The 27,479-nt window shown below is 39.3% G+C and overlaps 1 long non-coding RNA gene across 2 annotated transcripts in view; it reads left to right on the forward strand.

The window, feature by feature from the left end:
- The window catches only part of LOC134292484 (uncharacterized), a 119,862-nt gene that overhangs the window by 55,772 nt on the left and 36,611 nt on the right, over window positions 1-27,479 (forward strand). Inside the window, exons 3-4 of one of the 2 annotated variants that reach the window (XR_009999723.1) lie at window positions 2,833-2,953; window positions 13,173-13,206. This is a non-coding gene — a long non-coding RNA (uncharacterized LOC134292484). The remainder of the gene's footprint in view (window positions 1-2,832; window positions 2,954-13,172; window positions 13,207-27,479) is intronic. The other variant, XR_009999722.1, reaches the window with a different exon arrangement.

Below are 27,479 nucleotides of genomic sequence, written 5' to 3' on the forward strand. Positions count from 1 at the left end.
TTGACCAGGGACCACTCTCCAACATTAGTACCAAAAGGGTTACTAATCAGTTTTTGGTCAACTTTAGGTTTGGTTTAGTTATTTGAGGTGTTGATTCAGAAAATTGCTTTGGATAGACCACATCAGCTCTAGTTTCTGATACAGAACATATGCCATCCAGTAGTCACCATCTGCTCGCCCACAGAAAACTTTAATAATCTAGAGCTGATTTTCCCCATATATCTCGTGGACCTTATTTTAGGTCTTGTGGCCCATTAGTGGGCCGTGGCCCACAGGTTGGGAACCACTGGGCTACATGGACTTATGGTTTGATTCAGTACAAAGCAATCTTCAATGTTCTTTCGTAAAGTTCTTTGGATGGAGAACAAATGATGTCCAACACCCTCTTGAACCAAGGTACCTCCATTCCTCTTCCCAACGTTGCCCTCACTTATTTGCCTTTCCATTGATGCCAATCAAGATTTTAAAAACAGTGTCAGAAAAAGAGTGAGCCAATTCCATCCCACCCTACTTTCTCTTTGCCATGGTTGGCATGAACTGGCTTTGGAAGAAATAAATGCTTTTCCACTTCGGTCTCTACCACTGTTTTGTAGTGTTGCTCTGTAAGGGTATGCCTATATTGTAGAAACAATGCAGTTTGACACTGCTTTAACTGCCATGACTTCTTTAATCAGCTTTGTTGCTTTTCATGTTTTTGTAAGAGGCCATGCTTCTGTGCTTTCATTGGTAAAGTCCAGTTATACCAGAACATCTTCAATGGTTTAACTCATGAAAACAGATGAGTTGATACTAGTCCAGCTAATGTTGTACTGAATTCAATCCTTTCTCAGCCTAATGATGCTGGAAATTACTAAAAATTGTCCTAGTTTCAGTTTAACTTTGTGTTGGCATAGTGGCTTTAACTTGGCTGGGGAACATTTGATTCTGGTTTATCTTCTCTTTATTTGTCCCTTTCCTGGCTCTTTTGCTTGCAGACCTCTCTACTATATAGCAAGTATAAGGCTGATTTAGCCAGTTCAAGAGCCTTTGCCCTATTCCTAACACAGTGGAATTGAAACATCTCTGAGATAGGATTGTGTTGCCCAGCTCTATGCTGAATACAGGCAGGTCTAATTTTAATCTACAGAGACATAGGAGTCAAGGGAAACCATATTTTAATTTCTACCCTTAACATGTCTTCGAGAATATGAATACACAAATTATTTTTAAAGAGCCTCTGATAAATAACTTGTAATCATTAAAAAAATGTCATAATTTTTGTTAAAAAAAACCTATTCACCCCCAGCTATAAATGAATTTGGTAGCATGCAAGCATATTTAAATGCAATTTGGGGGATGTCTTTCCTGGAGAGATTCACCAGGGAGCCTCATTATATTCATTTAGACATCAGGCTAAGATTTTCCTCCTCCAGCAGGCATTTAATCTTTAATTTGCTTCTCTTGTTATCAGCTTTGCTGTTAACATCTTAATATTTTAACCTTTTGTTACTGTTTCAAGCTGTTATTTCATTGACTTTTCTGGATGTTTGAGAATGTGAACCGTGAACTGCCCTGAAGACAGATCCCTATTGGGTGACATATATGTCTTATCAATGTAGAGACAAAAGGATTAGTTGTTTAAAAGATAGGCTTAAAATTAGCAGAAAATCTTGATAGTTATATAGCCAGGCCCAGTTTAATGATGACTTCAGGAATTCTCCAATAAGCACTGCCATTGGTCATGTTCGCTCGGAGATTAACGGAGTTATAGTCCCTATAGTAATTTCCATGCTCTGAGACAAATGGAGTAGACAATTGTGGAAGTCTAAGAAGCCACTTTCGGAGACACTGGAAGATGTACCACACATCAGTCCACCCTGAAAATAAAAATAAAAATAAAAATTTCATCCAAGTATTGATGGAATACACTCTAAGGAACATGGACATTTGCACCAGGTCCGTTTTAGGTGCAGGACAAGCGGGACCTAAAATAACAGGAATTGACTAGAACGATCTCCTTCATTTCCTGTTTTTAAACAAGATTCCCAATAGGCATAAATGGTTTGGGGACCCCCCAAATTTACAAAATGTTCCCCACTACCATAAAAGGCATTTGGGGGAAAACAAATGATGTCAGAAATAGTCCTTGGCTAACCACTGTTCTTCTCCTTCGATGTTATATGTCCTGAATCACTGGACTCATAAACTAGGAAAACATTTATGGTCCCAGTTGCAAGATCTGTCATTTTCAGTGGATTTAGGAAAACTCTATTTACTGGCACTTCTCTTCAAAGTTACTGTCTTTGTTTCTTCAATCCTTCTGGACTTTCTAAAGCAGATTTGGGAACCCAGCATTTCATTTGATAGCATTCCTGTCTAATATAACCTCCATTTTCTGTGAATAGTCCAGAGACATTATTAATTAAAACACAAAAATAGCTAGTAGGGTGTTTTAAATAGCACCAAACCCTCAATTTTCTTGTCTGTAAGCACATTACATTTACTTATTATTAAAAAGCCAATAATAATAAAATATCTGTGCACTTCAAAGTAAAGTATTTCTTTTAAGGAGCTTTCTGTCTGTTATGCTAATGGTGTTATAATGGTGTGCAGGTACGTGCATCTTTTATTTGTTTTTATTAGGTTCTCTTTGCAGTGATTCACATTACTGCTTTTTTCTGCTGAGCAGGGAACTTTGACTATGTGTCCATTTGTTACAAAAAGAAAAGGAAATATGGTCCCTCATCATTCTGGTCCATTGGAGCTGCAGCGGGGAACTCCTTGTATCAGAAATGGTATTTCAGTTCCTGAATACAACCAAACTCTGCCCATTCCTCTTGTTGTTCTTTGCAGGTCATCTTCTCTGAAACTTGGGTGGAGAAGGAACAAGGAAGACTAGCACCATGTAAGATAACACTCAAAGTAAAGTTGGAGGAAGAAGAGGAAATCTGGCTCATGATGACATCAGCCTTTGGTGAGGAAGTGCTTTGATGATGGTTGGATCTGTTTCTTCCATCCTGGAAGTTCAGGGGCAAGCAAGGACCATCAGTGTTATATTCTTCTATGTTTATAGCAACAGATTTTGCATTGTACAATGGCACCTAGTCATTGACATGAGCCAATGTGGTGTAGTGGTTTGAGCATTGGACTCAACTGTGAAGACCAGGGGTTGACCATGGAAATCTACTGGGTGACCTTGGGTAACTAACACTCTCAGCTCTAGAAAGCCCTGTGATACCCCTTAGAGTATCCATATGTCAAAAGGCATACAGCAATGTTGACATGTATTGTGCAGTGTTACTATTCTGTATGGGGGCCTCATACTTGTCTAGCAGATATCTATATGTGGATATTTACACTAAGGTGTAGAGATGGTGGATTGCCACCTAAGTCTTAAGTAGTGTATCCAACCATGGGCACATGCTAGGATGCTCCCAGAAATAGTCCTAGTGTATCCAACCGAAGGCACATGCTCAGAAAGTGTACATTGTGGCAGTTGGGAACTTAGTTTTGTACCAAAGTAGCATAATGAATGAGACAAAGATTAGGAGCCTTGTGGTGTTTAGTCATTGCAGGGATGTTGGCTGACTTTGAACAGGTGGAGGACAGCTCCCGCCCATGCAGTCAGCTGTTGGATCTGGCTCTTCTAAAGCAAATATTATTGTCCATTGTATAATGCAATTCAAGTAAACATGTATGCACGCTATATTCATGATTCAAAATAAAAGGTGAAGCTAAGTACATGGACATGTACTGACATGGCTAGCACAGTTCATGTGGAAGCATATTCCCAAGCCTGAAGGAAATTCTATCGTGATTTTAAAAATTATTCTTATTTGAACAGTTATCAATAGATTAGAATGCCACTATTAGACTTTTTCACACCCGAACCATAAGTTGCAGATGAAACCTAAGCTGGTCTTTAAAGGAAATAGTTATACTTTAAAAAAAATCAATGGGGGTTCTTCTAAAAGTTATTTCATCTATATATCTCCTAATGTTAGAACAGCAGATGTGTTTTTTCTCTTATAGCATGATGGTGGATAGTCTTTCTGTTCATTTATGACACTTATATGCTGTACCATAAGGTACTGAAATTGTAATCGCTCTGGGTCTTATAATACAGCTGGCACTCTGTATCCACAAATTGTGCACCCATGGATTCAACCATCCATGGCTTGAAAACGGAAAAGATCTCCCCCAAAACAAAGCTTGATGTTGTGGTTTTATATACTATGCTATTGTATATACTGCCACTTGAGCATCCATGAGTTTCAGTGTCTAAAGGAGTTTCTCAAAGCAAACCCCAGCAGATCCCAAAGGCCCACTGAATGTAACTCTACTCATCTATGGTTAGAAAAGAAATCTGGCTGGCTCATTTTTCTGATAACTTTCCAAAATGGATATGTTTTTTGGATTCTTTGGAAATAACCTGAGGTGGGGGTGGGGGTTGGTAAAAAATTGGATATATGAGAGGAAATACTGAGAAATAGTCTCATCCCAGCAGATGTTTTGGAATGATTAGCTTTGGATTTCAAGTTCAATTTGTTCAAACATATTCATAGGACTGAATTAGAATTTCCACTCCCTATTTTCCCCTGATAGATTCCTTATCTTGATTAACTATTGGTAGCTACAATGTTGTGCGTTTTATATTAGGAAAAACTATCCTTCCTAGATTTGATTAATGCAAATAGCAGTTTGATATCACTTTAACGACAATGGCTCCATTCAGTGGTATTCTGGGATTTATAGTTTGGAGAGTTACATAGAATGCCATGAACTTCAGCATGAGAGCTCTGTGGCAGAGATTTCTAAGAGCCTCACAACACTGCAAATCCTCAAATTTTGTACTATGAAGCCATAAGTGGTATCAAATTGCAACAATTGTGCAACCTGAAGTAATATTTCCAAGCTCTCATTTTGCTTCAAGTTAGGAATAAGTGACTTTATGCAATAGTTAAAAATGTCAATTTCTAGTCTGCCTTGGAGAAGTTAAATAGGTGAAGGACACTCTAAGAATCTAACAGTAAAACTGTAGGCTGAAACTGCATATGCTTAGAGTGAGTTTCAATTATTGTTTCTGCTTTTAGAATAATATGTAAAAATCTAATAAAGAAATCTTTGGCTGAGACACACACACATTTCTGTCAGCTGTGGCACCTTTAACCTCCCTGCATATTTCATCAGACACTCCACTTATTTCATTTCTTGAAAAAAAAAATTAATAAAAAGCTGCAAGTTCAGACTTGTCCAAGACCTACTTTTGTTTGTAGTCGGTAATGTGCTGCTGTATGGGTTTGACTATAGTTAATAATTTTAATTACTTACCTGTTCTAGGCAAGTATGCTAACTTTTAACTGCTTATTGGTGTAAAAATAACCATTATGGAAAAACACATGCAGCGCCATCCATAACAACTGAAAGTCAGAGCAAAGGTTCAGCTTCTCTTGTTTTTCAGCCTGGTGAATATAGGTTTTCCAGAGTTAGCTGTCCATTCCCAAGTTTGTTACTCTGAATATTAAGAAAACACCAATAATGAAAACTTACATAATGATGATTTACATCACTTTAAAGTGGGTGTGACGATATCGAAATTGTTTAAAAAATCTACAGCTTGGCTCAGTCATTAATCAAAAGGGAGACTGTAGTTAGGAAATCAGAAGTCTAAGACTTGAAAGAACAACTAGGAGGGAACTAGATAAGATCCTCAAGTGTAAGATACAGTATGAAGTAGCAAATCAGAATAATCAGTGCCAAAGTATTTCTAGTTTCTATGTATGAGTGTGAAAACTAAACAGTGAAGAAAGGTGACAGGAATAAAATCAGCTCATTTGAAATATGGTGCTGGAGGAGAGCTCTTTGGATACCATGCACGAAAAGGACAAATGAAAAGACAGAGAGAAAATCAGTAGGAAATGCTCACTAGAAGCCAAGATGACTGAGTTCAGGAACACTGCTGTAGATTGATTCAATCAAGGAAGCCACAACTAATTTTGTAAGACCTGAGCAGGGCAGTCGATGACTAGAAGATCTGTCATTCATAAGGTCACCATAAGTTGAAATTGTCTTGATGGCAAACAACAAAGATCATCAATATATCCTCATATTTCAAACTATGAGTCAATATGAAAAATCTAATTTCCTGGATTGAGAAAGGGTTGAGCTGTTCCTTGGACCCTTTCTCCAGTCCCTGTTTCAACCTTCCTACCTTGCAAAATGGGGAACATTTCAAGGTCATTCCATCTTCAGATTGAGGAAAGGTCCCTTTGGTACTGTTGTATTTACTTTGGATCCTTTGGGGAAGATGGAGAAAGAAATGGAGGAAAAAGAAAAAAACCTACCTTCCAACTATCCCGATTTGGCAGAACAAGCCTGATTAGTCCTCTGTCCCACTTTTCACCAGCTATTAAAATGTTTCCTTTTCTATCTCTTCCTTCCACTTTCCCCACTCTTCAACTTATTTTAGTGGCTAAAACTGAGTTCAGAATGCAAAAGTAATTTGTATTCAGCTAAGTCCAATTTGGGGGGGGGGGGAGAAGAAGAGGCGATAGAACAGTGGTTCTTAACCTGGGGTCCCCAGATGTTTTTGGCCTACAACTCCTAGAAATTTCAGATAGTTTACCAGCTGTTAGGATTTCTGGGAGTTTAAAGGCCAAAACATCTGGGAACCCACAGGTTGAGAACCACTGCAATGGAATCTTGCCCTTCCCAATCAGCTCAGGCAAAAGCAAACTGTTGTAATCTCTCTGTGATTGTCTGTTTTTCCTCATTTGCCATTTTAACCACATTCTGACATTGCTTGGCCACATGTGTCCCAGTTTGAATCTGTGAAGCATTGCACTGGATTACATGGAATCATGTACCTCTAGGAAGCAGGTGGGATAGAACTAATCATATAACTTTTTTTGTTATCCGCAGTTTTTGTGATTCCTGGCATGGTCCCACCATACCATGAATTACCAACGCCACTGTTACAATGAAAAAATAAATTTTAAACATATTTTGACCAGAATCCTTTTGGGGACTTGCGTCTTAATAAATGGATTTACGTATGTGGGAATTAGAATGGTGCAGTTGCATAAATATTGATGAAATCCCAGTTTATCCTGATGGCTGATGTTATTTGGCTTGTCATGGGGCTTTGATGTGGTCTGGCTTTGCATTTTAGGTGGGTGGCTTTTCATTTGGATTGGCTTTGGTGTTTGTGCTGTGGTTTCTTTACTGTTGTTTAAATGCCTTGTTGCAATAGACATATTAGAGATGGATTGACGCAATTAATAGGGAACGTTAGTCTGTTGTGAAATAGTCAAGGTGTGATCTTGTTAACTTTTCCCATATTACCTTCTGCGTTTGAAATAATTTCAGGAGCAGTAACTTTATCAAAGAGAATTTAAAAAAACATATCTGCCCTGTAGCAAACCCAATATAAAGTATAGAGATTCATTCTTTTTCCTGTCTTGGAAGCAGAGGCAACCAGCAATAGTTCTAAACCATCAATTGCAGGTCAATCAAGGGCTTGGATTTTTTTAAAAAGGCTGACCCATTGCACTTTGAGAGTTCCACTCCAAAAAGTAATGTTTCTAAACTCCAAATAGGACATGCCATCATTCTAAACCAGAACAAGTCCCAAGACTCTTGTGAATTGCAAACCACCCACTAAGTAAGCCCAAATATTTCAGTTTTCCTCAGTGGTCCTTCTCAAAATAGTGATTTAAAATGCTGCAACAACTATTGCCATTTTGTGAGGGAATGCAGAAGAAAATGGAAGCATTTGAGAGTATTCACTGGGTGTTCATTGAGCTTTACCTCTTAGTGGCTTCAGCAATCAGGGGGACGCATAGCTAGAGGTCATATTTGATGCAAGTTTGGGTGAAAATCCTCCTCTGGATGGTAAATTGGCCTCCAGTGGCCAATGATTGGTTGCAGCATTTTGGAGTTGTGTGGGTTATTGTGAAAGGAGGTACTGTATACTTCTTTTCACGAGTACGTATCACCCAAGAATTCCAGCCTTATGTCTTCAAACACTCATGGCATAATATTCTGATTACCAGGAACCCAAAAGGCGGCATTTTGATACACTGCTTCTGCAACAGTTAAATGATAATTAATGAAAGCTGTACTGCAGGGCCTCTGTATCATAAGATCTGCATTGCTGTTGCCGTAAGGTAAGTCTGGGAAAAGGAATTGGTGGAAGAGGACTTGGTTCTTACAGATTCAGAGCGACTGAAGAGAGACACCTAAGCTCTCTTGTGCTACCACAATATAGCAGGGAACACTGTGCTTCCAAACTTTAATGATAATAATAAGAGGGCTGTGAAGAGTGGTTGTATTAAAGGAAACAAGGGACTCCTTTACATTCAATAGTAGTGTGGAAGAAGGAATTCCGTCCTATCCTACTAAGTAGCCAGTTCAATAGGTAACAAAGTGAACTTTGATTATATAAGGCAATGAAGTTGCTCACCTGGGTATTTCCACTCACTGAAGGTCCCACTCGAGGTGAATAGTGGGTGCGGCCATTTCCTTGTCTATGTCAACAGAGTTTCTTCTGTGGAAAAACTACACTTTGATTTGCCCAGGTCACCCTGAAGCTCACTTTAGATTTCCTTCTCCAATCAAAACAAATGGGTTGAGGCAGGATGACAGGAATCTAAGAAATGGTGGTGGGACTTCACTTTCCTGGCAAGCTGTGGGTGAGACACTGTCAGGGCCCTTCCTGAAAGGGCCCATATCCCAGGTCCTGTCAGATTTTTACCTGAGGCATCCAAAGTGAAGTAATTTGAGATAAAGCAGGTAAAGTTTTCCTTTATTTTGAAGGCTTTTGGGGGGGTTTTTTGGCCCGATGTCACCCTGAAAGTTTCCAGGATGGCAAGGGGACAGTCAACAGGAATGGCCTGTTTTTCCCCCCGGGATGTGGGGACTTAAACCCGCTTCAGGGCAGTTTTCTTAAACCCTCTCTGAAGTGGGTTTAATGTATGTCTTGAAGCTCCCTCAGGTTTCCTTAAGGTAGCAATAGTGAAGGAATACAGAAGAAGAGACAAAAATGTGTCCTGTTCATTCTCCACAGCACTTTTTAACAACACTGGTCCACTTTATGTACTGCAGTATTCTTCTACCAGCCTTAGATATGGTCACCCTTGAACTAAATGTGAATATCACACCCCTTTCCTCATGCATTTTTAATGGGATCTAGAGATGATGATGATGATGATGATGATGATGATGATGATGATACTGCCAATGGTATATATTTTGACAAAAAATAGACCATTCCTCATATTAGACTAGCGCCACACATTCTTCACCATGAAGAATTAGATGCTAGCTGCATCTAATACAGTTCTTCCCAAGTCTGTACAAATTGTAATGATTTAAAAGGTATTTCTTCAATATGTTATTAGACTGTTCTGATGATACACCAGCATTTTACATTTATATATTTTCTCTGAATTACTTCATATGATGATTCATATATACAGTGTCTTCAAACCTGGGCATCCAAATTGCATATTATGCAAATTGAGGGAAAAGCATTCAAATTCTTTCATAGTAATATATTAATTATTGCATTTTTCTTCAACATACATTTTTGTGCCTCCAACTGATCTGAGAGAATCAATATGGAATAAAATCCAAGACAACAAGACATCCAGCATGGATACAAAAAGGCAGCATGAAAAACCAATACAGAAATCCAGGAATAATCATCCAGGAATAATCACTTAAACTTGAAAGCATGAAACTAGAATTCCCTTAGCAAGCTAGCAAAGACTTGACCATGGATGTTGCTTCTCAAACTCTAACATTGCTGTAACTCCCTCTGGTCTCTCTAATATAGCCATGAAATCATGACGTCTTCCCTGAGAACCTGATAATGGCTTTTTTCCTAATAAATGCTGTGACCTTTGCAAACTCTGCTGGGCAGTTCTGCATTCACGAAAACTAAGTCTCCTATTTATCAGCTCATTAGTCTATCCACTTGGAATTTCATCCTCTGAGCTCATCTCATCTGGCCTTGCTTCTCTAGTGAAAGGCTTCTCAATAACATCTGTGTACCTTTCTAGAATGTGGCCTTCACTAGCTACCGGAGACAGAAACGGCTCAGTTTCTGGACTTAAAGTCTCCTGCTGGCTCACAGGCCTAGAAATCCCATGATCCACATCCTCAGTGACATCAGGTGCAGGCACAATCAAGGGCTGAACTACAACACTAACTATAAATGTAATATCAAGTTTCCAATAAGTTAAAATACTAGCCATGGTACCAGTCATCAGCCAGCCAATTTTAAACACTACCGCACAGAGCTTGACAACTTTAAGTGTTGTAACGGCATTGATGTCCAAGAGCAGCATGGTGGTGTAAAATTGTCTTGAGCGCCCTTGTTGTTTATAAACCAATGGTGATATGAGACTATTATGAATGTCTCTAAAACATTCATAATAGTCTCATATCACCATTGGTTTATAAAACAGACACTGCAGGAGCACATGTTCTGTTGTTTCTATGTGCAAAGTCACATGGGGACAGTCTCTCCAGGTAGGGGTTTTTCCAATATTGACCCATGAGTACAGCAGATAGGAGGGCATGACATTGTGCCAGGGTGAAGGCCCTCCGATAGTTGGGTGCCTCTAGATTGGCTAAGTATGCCATAAGGGAGGCAAGATATCTACTGGTTTCATGGTTGATAAAGGATGGGGCGCTGGCTAGATCTAATTGGAACTCTGTATTACTGTGTGTTGTTTTATGAGCGCTTTGGCCTGGTCATGTCCCATGCTGAGTAGCAGCCCTGGAGAGAAGCCCAGATAGTGCAGTACAAATAAAATAAAAACAACAATATTAGCATTTTGTAATGCATGGGAACCTGATGGGGTATTCTTATCAGATTACTACTTTTTACAATTAATTTTTCACTGGTATTAAAAATGCTACAGATTCATGAAAATGCCAGAAGATGTCCCTGAGAGTGATACATCTATATATCTTTGGAGGCTTTTAAACAGAGTCAAGATGGCTATCTGTTGGGGGTGCTTTGAATGGATTTTCCTGCTTCTTGGCAGGGGGTTGGACGGATGGCCCATGAGGTCTCTTCCAAACCTAGGATTCTATGATCTATAAATCAATAAATATTATTTCATACAAAGAGTTTCCAGATATAGCAATGCACTTGTAACACTCATATAAGAACAAGTAGTCTTCAGCCTTTCTTTCAATCAAAGACAAAGGCAACCCTTCAACCTTGTAGAATTCCTCTCTAAATTAAACATTTAAAACAAGGTTCCAAATGTAGTTTCCACTAGCAATGGTGTTTATGTGTCTACAAATGTGTTTTGAGGATGTCCTTTTTCTTATTTTTTAAAAAAATCAAGTTATGACATTGAACTTACAAACTTATTTTTCATTATTTGATTATGAAACATTTCAGTGCAATAGTCTCATGATAGTTGTGATTAAAAAAAAAATAATTAGACAATCTATACAGGTCTTGACTTTAGGGGCAAAGAAATTACTAAGGGTTCTTGTTGAGTTAAGTTTATCACCTTGGATCCATCTTGAGTGCAAGAGTGTTTTACCCCTTTTGAGACATTAAAGAGGTCTTTGGAGTTAAAACTTCTCACAGGACATTGTGAAAAGGAGAAGATATGGAGGCAAGTTGACCCAAGGGATTGCCAGACTCCCAATGTAGCTTTTAACTCCCTGAAAAGGCTGAAGGCAAACCTTGGAAGAAAAGCAAACGTAGGTCCCATGCCTGAACAGCCCTTTGCCAGATGTACAATCCACTTCCCCTCATGTTTGTATTTGCTCTGGTGTTACAGGCGGTGAGCTGACTTTTTCTTTAGCCTTTGTTTGCTGATGTGAGGCTTAAGGCTTATGCAAAAATTGGCACCTTAGTATAAAATAGTTTTCTACATTGCAGTAGCTAAGAGTTTGAAGCTGGTGGGACAGCTTTTAGGCTTTACTTTAATCGTTGCGCTTGTAATCCCACAATGCTGAATGCTTTTCTTAATGCAAACCTGAGTTCCTTCAGCAACAAAAAATTAAAGGAGTAAGCATAGAGTTACACTTTTGAAGAGCTTCTGGAAGACACTTTGCTGGGTGACAAACAGTAATTCGCAATGACCTCTCTCGCAACACCCCCCCCCCCAAACCCCCAACAATCTGGCATAGAAATGACTGCATCCAGGTTTTGAATGTTTAAGACAATATTGCTGCCAGATTGTGATTACAGTGGAGCAGAGTTCCAAGTGAAGAATGCAGAGAACATAATAGTCATTTGAATTCCACTTCTCTGTTATTCAGGGGGAAATGAGGACCAAATGAGGTGATATTCCCTTCCTCTGCAACATCCAGAATTAATCTCCCATGGATTTACTGTTGAGTTATTTCAACCCCTCATCATTCTTCTGTGGCTGGTGGAGAATTGTGTATGTGTGTGTGGAGAAATGTCTGGTTATGATCCTGCAGCCAGACATGAAATGATGACACCATCCACTGAAACCTCTTGAGTACTCAAGCTGCAATGTAATTCTTTTGCATCTGGGTATAGGAACATAGTCAGATGCTTCTCCAGAATGGCAGTGGGGAATCTGGAGTGGGGGGCTTAAGTCATTGCAAAGGAAGGAAGGAAAGGAGTACAAATTCCAGCAGCAGCAAAAAAGGACATATACATAAGGTGTGATTTAGCCTGCATGTGGGAGGTATTGAGCAGCCAGTCATAGTATAATTTTCTATGTGGAGCTACCATGCTATGCTGTGTGATATAAAATTCCAACCATGGCTTGAAGCTCATTTACTACTCAAAGCCCAGGTTCAGAAGTGACAACTTCTCAGGTCCATTTCCAGCCACATTCCTTTATTTGTAAATCTGAAGATCTTTCTGTCCCAAAGATAGATTAAATTATTATCCAAACAAAACTAAGACTAAACTCCCAGCTGTCCCTCCCCTAGAGCAACAAATAACTGTGTCTGAGCCAAGGATGAAAGTAACTAGTCTGTCTCACTTCTTTGATGACTTTTCTGCCATTGTCTACTAGACCATAGTCCTTCCGAGGTCATTGGATCACAAATTCCATTTCTGTGGTCAGCGTTCTCTTTGCAAACTCATGCATTTCTTTGCAATACTCTATATAAGCCTTTAGAAAGAAAAATCCCACGAAGCTGCGTGATATTAATCTAGAGTAAATGATCTATTTCAGATTTATGCTGGGGAGCGAATTCACCAGGGTGCATGTGAGTATCTCATCACAGACCTCAATGAATAATGTATTACACTTAGCAGTGGCAGGGCTGGCTTAGCTGAATGCAAGTCATTTCATTTCAGGCTATAAGGAACCGCATTTTCCTTCACTTGTCATTTGGAGGCCAGTATTCCTTAGAAAGACAACGGCATACAAGCAGAAGCTATTTTTCTTCCTGTCTGCTTTAGAAAGAATACTTTCTCTTTGGCTTAGGCACACATTCATTCTCTCTAATGCTTTTTTAAGAAAGCAGAGCCTTAAAGATCAAAGATATTCAACCAACACCTGTGCTAACAACATTTTCAATTGCTATGGAGCATTCTTTGTGAAACTGTGCTTTAAACACAGGTGCTTTCTCAGACTGATATCTGGAATGGAAATAAATCCATAAAGGATGCAGACTGAGCATCTTCTGCATATCTTTCTATTATGCTTATAGAAAAGTGGAGTTTATTTAATCGTGAATCCTGTATGAAAAGAAGGGGGTGGGAGATAATCAAAGATTCACCCCTCCTCTACTGCTCTTTGCCAGTTCATGTTATATTTTGCTCACAAATATTGAAACCACAAATAGCCAGCTAGTATCCTCTGGCTTGGTCATAACCTGTGAAGCATTTTTGCTACTGTATCCAAATGCTTCTGTTACATTTTAATGCAGAAGTTAATAATAATAATAATAATAATAATAATAATAATAATAATAATAATAATAATAACAGCAGCAGCAGCAACAACAACAACAACAACAACATGTTTATAGGATTATTGGCCAGATGCTATATTGTTCTCTGCACAATCTAACTTTATGTATACACAACTAATGCTACAAATATGAGGGATGGAACACACTGGCAAGAGTGCTTGATTCACATTGGTAAAGATCAATGCACATTGGATGCCCTTTGCCACTGATGTTAGCCTCACATTGAGGTGTCTGATCCTTTGTTACTTTGCTGGCTCTGTAAGTAGTAAGTAATGTAACATTCTTATTACTTGAGCATATTACTGGAGCAAGTTGTTATTTTTGTTGTTATTGTTGATGAATGCAACATCAGTGATTTGAATGCTGGGTTTTGGGAGACCAGGGTTCATGTTTAGCTTCTCAAGGCAACAGTGTGCTCATGGTAACTTGGAACTGTGAGGAGAAATGGATTGTCTGGCAAATCTGTAAGCATTGCACCAAATGCTCTGCAAGTTGATTGAAGAGTTGCGTCCCTGACTTGGGAGTGGTCCCTCCATACAGATCTCACAGTTCATATACAGGCCATATTCCTTCCATCCCCAATAGCGGATCCATCTATTTGCACTATAAAACTGCATATCATGATGTCATTTGTTTTAACTATAAGTCCAGTCATAGGTCTGGATGCATTCATACCAATCCTGCAGTGGCTCGATTGTGATTGTTGCAATACAATCAACAGTAACACTATGCACAAAAAGAGTTAGGATCAGTGCAATGAGGGTATGTTTTAATTTTCAAAACCATAGTATCTAAGAAAAACATTGAGTTGGAGGGAATTTACCAATAGGGGGCAGAAGCAGCATTTGACAACAAAAGCCTTTGATAACCTTCTCTTGTTCTGATCATTTACTCCCCCACTTCTCTTATACACACATCACACACCAGATATTCACAGTGTGAAACATAACTATGCAAAAGCCCGAGAAGAAACCACCCCCACTTAACTGCACATTGACCGGATCCCTCATATTTTACCTGCAGGTGTTTCAAAATGTAGACTATCATGAAGAAGGGTCTTTCAAAATTTCATGTCAAATGTGTTGGTGGTGTTGTAGGTTCTTCATGAGAACAGACCTAGTATAGAAGCAAACAGATGTTTTGATTCAGTCTATGAACTGAATATTATGATTATTAGTTTCATTTTACTGTGTTTATTCCACCCATCTACTAAAAATAGATCTCAAGAGGCTAGGTTGAAATAATTTAAAATAAATCTGAAACATCACAGAAACTACCCATCTAAGCTTTAATGATGGGATAACCTAGATAAACGTTTCAGCTGATGAAACTAACTAATAGGCAGGCTTGTTTAGGTGAAGACAATATACTTAAAAGAATATCATGCATTCCATCATACCACTCTGAACATACTTGATCTTGTCTGATTTCAGAAACTAAGCAGAGGTAGGCTTGGTTTTTACTTGGATGAGAGACAAAAATTGTAATGCCTCCCAACCCTTATATATGGCTGCGAAACGTGGACTTGCCTACAGTCATCACATTCAACTCCTGGAATGATTCTATCAGCGTTGCCTCCAAAAAATCCTGCAAATCTCTTGGGAAGACAGGATGATAAATGTCCGCATGCTGGAAGAAGCAATGATCACCAGCATTGAAGCGATGCTCCTACGTCATCAACTCTGCTGGACTGGCCACGTTGTCCGAATACCCGATCACTATCTCCCAAAACAGTTACTATACTCCCAATTCAAGAATGGAAAATGGAATGTTTGTGGACAGGAAAAGAGATTTAAAGATGGGCTTAAAGCTAACCTTAAAAATTGTAGCATAGACACTGAGAACTGGCCCTTCAGCACTCTATCTGGAGGTAAGCTGTGATCAGCAGTGTTGTGGAATTTGAAGAGGCACGAATGGAGGGCGAAAGGGATAAACGTGCCAAGAGGAAGGTGCATCAAGCCAAGCCTTCCATCTGGAAACTGATGTCCTCAGTGTGGAAGAACATGTGAATCAAGAATAAGTCTCCATAGTCACCGACATATCCACTGTCAAGATACTAACTACACTTGGAAGGCCATCATACTCGGATAATGAGGGATTTCTTAAGTGGCTGAGGAGGAAAAGGAAGGGGCCTGAGGCTGTTAGGAATGGTGGGAGTTGAAGTCCAAAACACCTGGAGGGTCCAAGTTTGCCCATGCCTGGTCTAACAGCATTAGATAGCATCCTATATTTCCATTTAACCTCCTGGAAGAAGTTACCGAGTCCCATATATGAGCTCTGTTTGTGCGTCAAAGCATACCTTGAGTTGTGCATAAACTTGCATTGATTGAGCCCCACCATTTGTAAACAATGAATTCTTTCCTTTCTCTTTTTGATTTCCCCCCGTTTTGTCATCACCGAGTTCTTGTTATTTCCTTCATTTTCCTGGATGTATGTAGAAAATATTGCAGCATCTCTTTTTTTTTCTCTGTCAAAGGAGGGTGAGGCTCTTGGCTTTCTCCACTCTTAATCCTGGTGTCGCTCCAAGGAACTTTTGTCGTTTCTGAAGTTGCTACAAAACGATTGCTTGGAATTTCACAATCTCTTCTCTGTTTTGGTAACTTTGCTACACGGATGGCTTTGCTGAAACAATGGCAGTGCCCAAAGAGGTAGCAATGTTATTTCATGATGTCATTCTTGCGTATGTATTTATTACAGGCAAAATAATTTGGATTGCTCAAGTATTTGATAGTAAACTTATGCCAAATGCAGTCCTTGCTGCGCATTAGCATTGTGCAATTTTGCTTTACTGGAAAAAAAAGGATTATTATTCTACACTAGTCTTAACAGTTTATTCTAACTGTGATGTGCAAGAAGTTAAACAACTGTGCCAAATCAGGAGACTTTCAAAGATGCTGGACCCCCAGACAGCTCAGCTCAGAACAGGAGCCCCTGGTGATCCTGGCAGGACTGCTGACAAAAGGTCAGTGGTTCGAATTTGGGGAGCAGGGTGAGCTCCCATACATCAGCTCCAGCTTCCTATGCGGGGACATGAGAGAAGCCTCCCACAGGATGGTAAAATATCTGGGCATCCCCTGGGTAATGTCCTTGCAGACAGGCAATTCTCTCATTTCCACAACAAGTCAATTTTTTCAAAATCCAATAATCACAGGGACAGAAAATGAGCTAGAATCTTCTGAACAGGGGCACTGGCAGCAAAACAAACAGCACTATGCTCTCCAAAGCTTATATATATGTATATGTGATTGGAGTTACACTTAAAATATGTACCTGTTCCGACTTACATATAATTCAACTTAAAAACAAACCTACAGAAACGATCTTGTTCGTAACTCTTGGATTGCCTGTAATACCTTTATCAATTTTACCATAAACTTCTGATGCTGACTGAATGATGATAATATAAGGCCCTTTAGTATTTCCCCTTTACAGTAGCAGAGTCATTAAAAATCTCCTATTATAAAAACTGTCTGAAGGACAAAAATTATTGGTTTTCTATTATATAAGTAATATGGCTGTGAGTGGCTATATAGTTGTTTTTTAAATTCCAAGCTAATTATTACAGATGTACAATATATATGTAGATCGAGTCTTCCCCACTCATATGCAGATTAATTTTTTCATGGCTGATAGCTCCAATAAAACCAGTCACACTTACTCTTTTGGAGTATTTAACCCAATTTTTATGTTTAATAGATTTTTTCATTACGAAAAACCATAATTTTTTTTTAAAGATGTGGCAAATAAAGGCAAAAAGGACAAAGAATTTAGGGAAAGATGGAATTAAGGTCTGGGGCCTATTGGAGGTCCCAACTAAAGGAATTCCATTGAATCAAATGTAGGACAAGGAGATAATATCTGTGTAAATCACCTTCAGTCGATAGATCTGTGCTGGTTGGAACTACCTATAAAATTCATGGCTAAGTATCTAAGAATCTTGATCATTTCTTTTTGAAAAAGTGGTGGTCAATATACAGGAATGTATCTGCCTTTCTCCCAAAGGGGACTCAAGGTGGCTAATAGCTACACACTTTAATCAATTTAAAACAAAGCAAATACAAACATTAAAAAAAAACAATTAGGTGTTAGGTAAAAATACAGTTAAAATACAATAAATGTTAGGGCTCAGAAAGGGGCAGGGGATTTCTCAAAGGACAAAGAGGATAATAGGTTTCAAACTGAGCAGACTGTAATGTCTGTGTGCAATCAGAGACAATTGTAGGCAGTTGAAGATGAGACAGAAGATGTTTTGAATTCCGATGTTCATTCCTTAGCAATAGGGAAAAGGGAAACAAGTGAAAAGGTCAATTTGTCTTGAGAAGGGGAGTTTTCCCATGATTTCAGGTTAGGTCTCCAGACAGAAGGAAGGAAAGATAGATTAATTAGGCATTCAGAGAGACTCTGTGAGAAGTCCTTGAAACCCAGGTGTGTAAGGTATGATTTGATGCCTTCTTGGTCGGACTTGGTTTTAAATTAAGTGCTGTTTTCTTGATGTCTCTCAGAGGAGACAGCGCTGCCTAAAAGTCCAGGTTTCTGTCTAAGCTCTCAAGTTCATGATCCAAGTTTGCTGCATTTGCCTATGTTCCTGGAAGATTTTGCCTTGGAAAAGTTAGTGCTTTTTTGCTCATGGATTTATGCCTATGATTTTAATTCTCTTGACTTCATGTACTTTGCCATTTTTGGAAAAAAATTTTTTTTATAGACTGCTGCTATTTTACAGTTCCTTGAGTCTAGTCTGGTCCGGGAGGCAACAGGATTGAGCCCAATGTAGTCTTGGTACACCAGGATGATCAGAATCTGAGGCGGTGGGATTGGAATCCAGATCATCTGTCTGGGTTGAGACTTCATTGGACCCAGTCCTGTTGACTGAATAAGACCCAACCCTGCTGTCCACACTGCCCTGAAGCTGAGGGTTAGCTCTGGAGTTTCTGTCAAACTTCAGTGCAGTGCTTTCGATAGTGGGTGATACTACCTCCTATTTCTTTTGAATAGAAAGTTTGCTGAAACATATTGCATTGTTCTTCTTTTTGTGGTGTAGGACTCTGTTCTTTCTATGTTTTTTCTGCTTCTGGTACCAAATTTTGATTTCTTCCCAATAAATTCCCACAGAATGGTCAATTTTGAAACCTAATACAAAAAAATCTGAATACTTAGAAAGTTCATAAACATTCCAAAAGCCATATATGTTTCAGCAAACAAAAACCAGACCAGATTTTGCTTAGCTTTGCTGTCCAATGTGTGTAAATTTATGGTTAAATTGGCAAAAATCAGGGCTAGGGTAGGCAAATTTACTTCAGACTACAAGTAATCTGTAACCCAGCAAGCAACCATGTGGACTGGATAGGGAAATTCCAAGAGTTTTCCAGAAATAATTTTTCTAGGTTCTGGGAAAAAAGTATTTTTGGCTTCTTGCAAAATTCTATCTTTTAGGGATGTAGCTGCAGGGACTGGAGGCAAAAGAGGAGCTTTGACCACCTCCAACAAGAATTATACCACTGAAAATAACATTTCCCTTTGGTTTCCAATCTTCTAATATTGCAGAGAGAAAGAAAGATTGAACACCATTCACTTCTATTCTGTCTTTATTGTGTTTGCCCTCCCTTGGTAATTATTTCTTTGCTTTGAATGCCTAAATTGTATTTCAGTATACACAACTGAAGTTGTACTGTAGATTACTGTAATGCTAGAAATGTAACGGTTGAAGGGAAAACAATTTTATATTTGGGGAGCAATGCCCACATTTTGAACTCCCTTTCAGTACCAGCACTTCTGACATGTCCTATCCTTCCATTCAAAAGCCACTGGGTTTCTGAACTAGCATAAGGAAATGTTGGGAAGGACCACCTAAAACAAGTTCTGATTTTGCTAATAGGTATTATAAGTTCGACTTGCTAGCTGCAAGAAATTGTTTCATGATGTCTTTATCACCTAACAGGAGGACCTCTGTTCAGGATGCCTGAACAGCGTCCAGTATACAGCATTCAGACTGGGCATCTCCCTCCCACTCCAATTTTGCAGTTTTCTTTTCAAGTTGACACTCCACATTCCATGGCTCTGGGAAGCCACTAATCCTGCTGAGTCCTCATTGGTCTGTTTAACTTTCTTTACCCCCTTTTTGTTTTAATTTTTTGTACTATTGCCAGCCCTGGGTTTGTCTCAAGCATACTTGTCTCTGGGCCGTTTTGGGCTCCGATCCTGATGGCACAGTAAATTTCAGTATATATGGGAGTCATAAATAGTGGAGAAAATGCCACTGGGGAATACAGAACCAGTGTCAATTCTTCTATTTAAAAAAACATACACAATATTTTCAAAAATCATGGACTGGAATACCTCCACATTATGACTGTGTAAACTGGAATGAAAGCAACACGTCAATTCATAATTTATTAAATCAAAAGTAGACTAGTATGCACAAGGATGGCTCCGCAATACGTGAGGAACATACTGAGTTCACCGCATCCGCGTGTAGCTTGTACACAGAGACGTCCCCTTCACTTTGTTCTTTGGTCTTTGAGGCTGTGACTTAGGTTTAAGGTGAGCTTAGAACTTCTTCCATTGATCTCTTTATTCTGCCTCCATAAAAGAAATTGTAAGGACATTGCTATTGATTTTCTTTTTTCCCATCCCCAATAGGTGGTCATTAGAAATAAGAGGTGAAGGAGGGGAACGAGGGGAAGGGGGGAAGAGAGGGAGAGAAATAAGACTCAACCACACTCCTACCTTTTAATTAGGCATTTAGCAGGACAATGTTTGAAAGCAATTAATGGAGAAAAAACATTTTTGTCCTGTTTTATGCGCCGGGGCCTCCCAACCAAAATGGAGCAATTATGTGTATGCCAGAAACTGTTGTCCTTTTCAGTTTTTTCCCATGTCTCCATTTTATTCATGTCATTCAGTGCTCCAAAATTACAGCCACGCCAATTATCTCTCTGTATGTGTAGAAAGCCAGTTTAGGGTTCTTTAACACCCGGGCTTCCCTCCCCTGCCTTCACTTTATGCCTGGTTTCTGGCTATTCTTCAATAACTAAGTTCGGAGAGTAGAGCGAGGGGAAGGAGAAGAAGGGGACGATCTTCAACAAATACATGAAGAGTCCCAAGTGGTATTTGGGTACCTGTGAAGAGACCCCTTGAAGCCGCTTAGGGCACAATGGGACAGTGCAGCTAGCAATGGTTTATTTTGTCCACATGGTTTATTTCACACGCACCCGGGGAACGGCTGAATGGAGGATTAGCACAAGTTTTCACCTCATTGAAAAGGGACGATTCCAAGCAAACAAATAGGACACTGGAGGAAAAATTAAATGTTCCCTCGCATCCTTTTGCGTCGTCTTAAGTCATGTTCGGTCTTAATTAGGGATGCAGCAACGGCTTGGAAGATTAGCAGAATTGGTGCATTGTTCACTGTACTTTGAATGTTCTAAGCTCAAAGGCTACTCATTACATGATTTTAAAGAAACAACAGTAAAATTAGAATAGTTGAATTTTAACTTAATTTCTTCATGGTTCAGTGAGACTGATTTTTAAGTGGTAGGGTTTTTTTTTAGTGATTTGTGAGTAGATTTTTCTCTGTGAATTTTGTCAGTCGAGTAACTGTTAAAGAAAGTTGAATATTAGTCCAACCAATTATACTACTTCAGATATTTTTACTGTATGTCATATGTATATATTTATTATGATAAACATGAGAATGTGGGTGATACCTTTAGTAGATAAACCATCCAACTACAGTAGTTGTTAATAAATAAAACAACAACTACTCTCTTTGGATGACCTACCAAATAAAGCTACCAAATACATTTACAAGTTTACTATTTGGCTATGATAAGTTGTTTTAAAATAAGGACTGAAAAGGGCCTTATTATAAAACTTAATCTTCTACTATGATCATTTTCTTTTGTATTTATAGTCATTGATTTTACAGTTAAATATTTCACTTCTGTTTTGAAAATATTCAAGTTAGCCAATTGTCCGATCGATGAAGAAGTTATTAGTGACTTATATTTCTTGAGCTGATTGATGACGTTATTTTTAAACAGCAGTATCTCTTGAAATAATTGGAATGGCAGGACTGTCTTTGTCACACTGAGCAAATTGGGAAAGGTAGGCCATAGATATGTTCCAGATATGATTAGCAACTTCAATGGCTTTCCTTTTAGTTCCTATTCCATTTAAGACCCATGCATCTGCCTGTTTTTCTTTTGCATCCCAGACTTTTGCCCCAAAACAAATAAATTTGAAAAAGGTATTGATTTGAAAACGTTTCTGTGAATCTGTTGTCCACACATACTACCTTCAGCAAAGGACAAGAGGCATATTCTCATCTCTGCAGGAGTCTACCATATACAGTACCATGTAGCTGTGGACAAGTCTACAGTACATAGGGACCACCAAACATAGCACCCAAAAACGAATCAAGGAACATGAAAGGCACTGCAGACTAGCTCAACCAGTGAAGGCAGCCATAGCAGAGCACTTGATGAGCCAACCTGGACACAGTATATTACTTGAGAACACAAAAATGTGGGACCAGTTTAACAACCACCATGTCAGATTACACAGAGAAGCCACTGAAATCCACAAGCACGTGGACAATTTCAACAGAAAGGAGGAAACCATGCAAATGAACAAAATCTGGCTACCAGTGTTGAAAACCTCTAAAATCTGGACAGTAAATAAAGAACAACACTCTGAAAACAATTATTCCAGACATGAATCAATCAGGGCCAGTTAACACCTCCTAACAAATGATTCCCCCATGCAGGAAGAAGCCAGGCTTTGAATCTGCAGTCTTCATTCAATGCTAATCGAGGTGGCCAATTGCAATATTCACACTTGCCTCAAGCAGACAAAACTTCTTTCTCCCACCCTGGACATTTCACATATATATACATCCCACTTGCCCAGTTTCCAACAGACCTCACAACCTTTGGGGATGCCTGCCATAGATGTGGGTGAAACATCAGGAGAGAATGCTTCTGGAACATGGCCATACAGCCCGGAAATCTCACAGCAACCTAGTTTGTGTTTATGTATGGCTTACACTTTACATAATTTCATCTGAGGACAGAATTCACTGGTACTTGTTCGTCAGACTCTCCCTTTAGCTGTTGGGCTAGAATTTCCAAGTAAGTTTCCCAAGTTGTATATTTTCTACAATTCTTCCTAATATTTAGCGGGTGAATTGTTTATCCACCCAAACACTTCGAGTCTTGATGAAAAAAGCTCCCCAATTGGCAAACATTGGTAATATTTTGTGAATAGAAACCTAAGTGCTCATTAACTATTGTTCAATTATGGGGGGGGGGGGGGGAAGCTCTGCAGAAGTAAATATGGTATGCACATGAATATCAGTTATGCCTAGTATGATCCCTGCAGTCATGATCCAGAAGATAAATGTGCCCAACCTTGAGAAACTACATTAAGCCAGGCAAAATAAAAGAGGAGCAAGACAGCAACATCAAAACTTCCTACATTTTTCTGTAAGACAAACTATAGAACGTGTGGTATTTCTGAATTGTGCTGTTTTTTTAAAGGAGGAGAACATGACAAACTGGCAGATTTTTCTTGAGTGCTACGGAATTCTTGCCATGTTTCATTTCCTGGGTCCAACTCTGTTTTTCAAAAGGCCTAAATGCTTTAATGGAATAATGTTCTGTGCTTCCTTTCATCAAATCTTGTTACAATTAGTTGCTCTTTGTTTAAAGACTTGCTTCTAGGGATTAGCATTTCAGATACTTCAGGTTTTTCTAACATCATTGTTGTATTTTGTGTTCTTCTTGTGAATGCTTTGTCAGAAAAAGGCACATTTAAAGCCCTGTGGAGGTATTTTGTTTCCTCATTCCAATTATACAAGCTGCGAGACTACAGATATACTAAGAGTGCATCTACACTGTAGAATTAATATAGTTTGACTCCACTTTAACTGCTATGGCTCAATGCTATGGAATCCTGGGAGTTGTCATTTTGTAAGGTCTGTAGCTTTCCTTGCTTTAAAGTTCTGGTGCATCACAAACTATGAATCCCAGGATCACATAACATTGAAATGTGGCAGTTAAGGTAGTGTTAAACTGCATTAATTCTACAGTGTAGGTTCACCTTAGATCCAGTTGCTCGTGCTGACTAGAGTAATCCCATTTAATCAATTGGATTTACAAAAGTGTTAATTTCCCAAAGAGCGGTCAATTCAATGGTGTACAAGGCCTCTTCTACACTGTCATATAAAATCCAGATTATCTACTTTGAACTGGATTATATAGCGACGTAGACTCATATAATCCAGTTCAAAGCACATAGTGGATTATCTATGATAATCTGGATTATTTGGCAGTGTAGAAGGGATTTAACACTTGGATTTCATCAGAGGTCAGAGCATGTCTTGTGCTGCCATGAATGCTGCTGCCTCCAAGACCCCATAGCTAAGTCGTAGTTATCATAAATGGCATGGGATCTTATGCAACTAATAATGTTTTAGCCAAGATTTGGCATGAGACATGTAGCTTCCATCATTCCCCCAATCTTTCCCTCTGAAATTCACCTTAGGGCCCTTCCACACAGCCATATAACCCAGAATATTAAGGCAGATAATCCACAATATCTACTTTGAACTGGGTTATCCGAGTCCACACTGCCATATAATCCAGTTCAATGTGGATTTTATACATCTGTGTGGCAGGGGCCTTTAAAGCCAAGCAACTGCACCAACCAAAGTAACTTTGTGGTGCTGGTGAGGGGCTCACTAAAACATATATCCTGCTCCTGTCATTGAGGACTTGTCTGAACTAACAAAAAAAAATCAATCACCTCGAATCTGCTATTGTCTGGATGAGCATCATGTATTTCCTGGCTTTAATCTGACTTTGCCCTGCTTTAGGCAAAGTTAGGAGATATTCCAGAGTTTGCAGGAAACTATTCCAGAGTTTGCAGTCTGAACAGCTTAGGTGCCAGGGAATGGTGGCAGTGATAGGGAGGGAGGATTAGGTGATGTCCCAGCAAAGCCGATGTGTTCTCATATGTACTGGATCTAGGGCTGCTCTGGGGTCAAATTTGTTCTGCAGTAACCTGCCTGTTATTGATGTGGCCTGAGTGGTAGTGTGACCAGTTTGGCAGTGTGAAAATCTTATTGCAATTGATTGTCAAACAATACCTCACTGTTGCTAGAGAACTGGGCACATCATCCCTTATCACCATACACCTTATCACCATACACCAGTGTCATAGAACTGCTTTGGTTGGTGTATCTGTCTAGCATCTACGGAACATATAACAATGGTGCTGTGACTGTAAATTTGAATATCAAAATTTATGAGATTGTAAGTCTAGTTTATGACATTGTAAATACTGAATGGGATGCCAGCCTCTGTGCTGAAGATGTCAAAATGTTATGTACAAAGTATGCTGGTCTAATCCAGAGATTAACACCGCTTGTTGTATATGGCGATTTCAGTTATAAAATTTACCAAAGATCCAACTGTTTGTTTCCATCTTAAGACAAAGACTTTGAGGTGAGCTCAGTTCACCCAAGACCTGAGAAATGGCACAGTATGTCCCTTCTTATGAAACTAAATTTTGCTTGAGGAAGTTTCTGTGTTAAGGACCAATCCCAACTCGGAAAGATGGCCATAAATCACCATTAGACCAACTGAAGCTGTGCTGACTCCAATCCTTTCTCAGCCTCGAGGTGCTGGAAATTCCTACAGATTACCATTGCCCTGGCCTAGTTTTTGCTGCAGTGTGAAGAGGTTTGGGTCTGACATGACCTGACTCGTCCCTCATGGCATCTCTCTTCTGACCCTTTTTGGCTTTTCTGCTGGCAGACTGTAGTCCAGCTGTTCTGCCAGAGGACTCCTCTGCAGGCAGATCTCTGAGATTGGTTGGCAGAAGAGGGTTCTGATTGCACAAGGGGATTTCCATTAACAGAAGGGCATTTCTGCTGGCAGGAAAGGCCTGTATCTAGTCCTGTTTTATTAAAGCCAACGCATCTTTGAGCTAGAATTACACTATCTGCCTCTGAAAAGAAATGCATTCTTCTACTCCAAGACTGGATTCCTTGGTGTCTGCCACTCCATTTTACTGCAAAACCTTGTATTGAAAAATGGACATTACTTTTCATGACTGGATCAGAAGGATCATTGATGGATTCAGAAGAAAAGGCTGTGCTTGAAACACATATAATTGTGGATTCATTTAATGCAGTGGGTTAAACTGTTGAACTTGTTGACCAAAAGTACGGTGGTTCTAATCCAGGGAGCAGAGTGAGGTCTCGCTGTTAGCTCCAGCTTCTGCCAACCTAGCAGTTCAAAAACATGTAAATGTGAGTACATCAATAGATACTGTTCCAGCGGGAAGGTAACGCCGCTCCATGCAGTCATGCCAGCGGCCACATGACCTTGGAGGTGTCTACGGACAAGGCTCTTCGGCTTAGAAATGGAGATGAGCACCAACCCCTAGAGTCAGGCATGACTAGACTTAATGTCAGGGGAAAACCTTTACTTTACCTTAATGTAGAGATGGGAGGAATGGTTTGCCATCACTAGAAGTCTAAGGCCTGAATTCTAACTCAAGTCCAAAGTAGAGTAGACCTATTAAATCAATGAGATTTGTTTATGCGTTGTTTAACCATTCTTGAAAAACTATATAGCCAAAGGAAGATTGGAAAGAGAAAAAGTGAAATTGGAATATATCCACAAACTCCAGTCCATTGACAGTGGGCTAAGCCGAGACAATGGTTGCCTATCACATTGCACATACCACAACACCAGTTATCACCCTAGCTTCATGAGTGCCTCCTTTGCCAGTTTATCCCATCTCCTTTCTGGTTCCCAGTCAGCATTACACTACATTCTAGTAAGTCTCTCCACCATTCACATATTATCCACTTGCCTTGCCCTTAGGAAACATCTTCCCTCCTGTGTGACCATTCCTAGTGCTGAATTTTCACCTCATCATCACCATGCCCACAACTCTTGTATTTCTGTGGCTATTCATACACACGGTCTGTTTTTACACACTTCACTCCGTGCATCTGAGGAAGCAGATGTAGTCTTGAAATCTTATGCTACTGATGTTTTTCTCAAATCTCTGAGGTCGCTATTAGATCCCTGAAAGAACAGTTTGAGTAGTTTGCGGAAACTCTCTAATTAAATTCCCTTCAAATCCTTTAATAGAAATCCTTTTGCCATTTCTCCCTGTTCTGAACATATTGATCTTCTCCCAAGGTAATTTCCATGCTAATCAAGAAAGAAGTGCAGCACCTTCATCTCTTTTCCATGCTGCACTCCTATGAAGCTGCATAAATATAAATAAGATTAGCGCCTTCTCAATACTGTTAAATTCATCTCTGAGTTGCCAGGAAATACATCTATATCCTGTTATGTTTATTGGAATAACTCTTTGGAATAGAATAGGCATGACAAATTGGAAGAGGAAAGAGGGGAAAGGCTGAAATGGGATATATCTTACAATGAAGGGCTTGCGTTCACTTTGAAAAAACGTTTTTTAGGCAAATGTTGCAATTATCAGGCATGCTTCTGCAGCTGTATTTGGAATCACGGCCTTTGGAA

Source organism: Anolis carolinensis, chromosome 6, assembly GCF_035594765.1.
Source record: "Anolis carolinensis isolate JA03-04 chromosome 6, rAnoCar3.1.pri, whole genome shotgun sequence".
Lineage (NCBI taxonomy): Eukaryota > Metazoa > Chordata > Lepidosauria > Squamata > Dactyloidae > Anolis > Anolis carolinensis.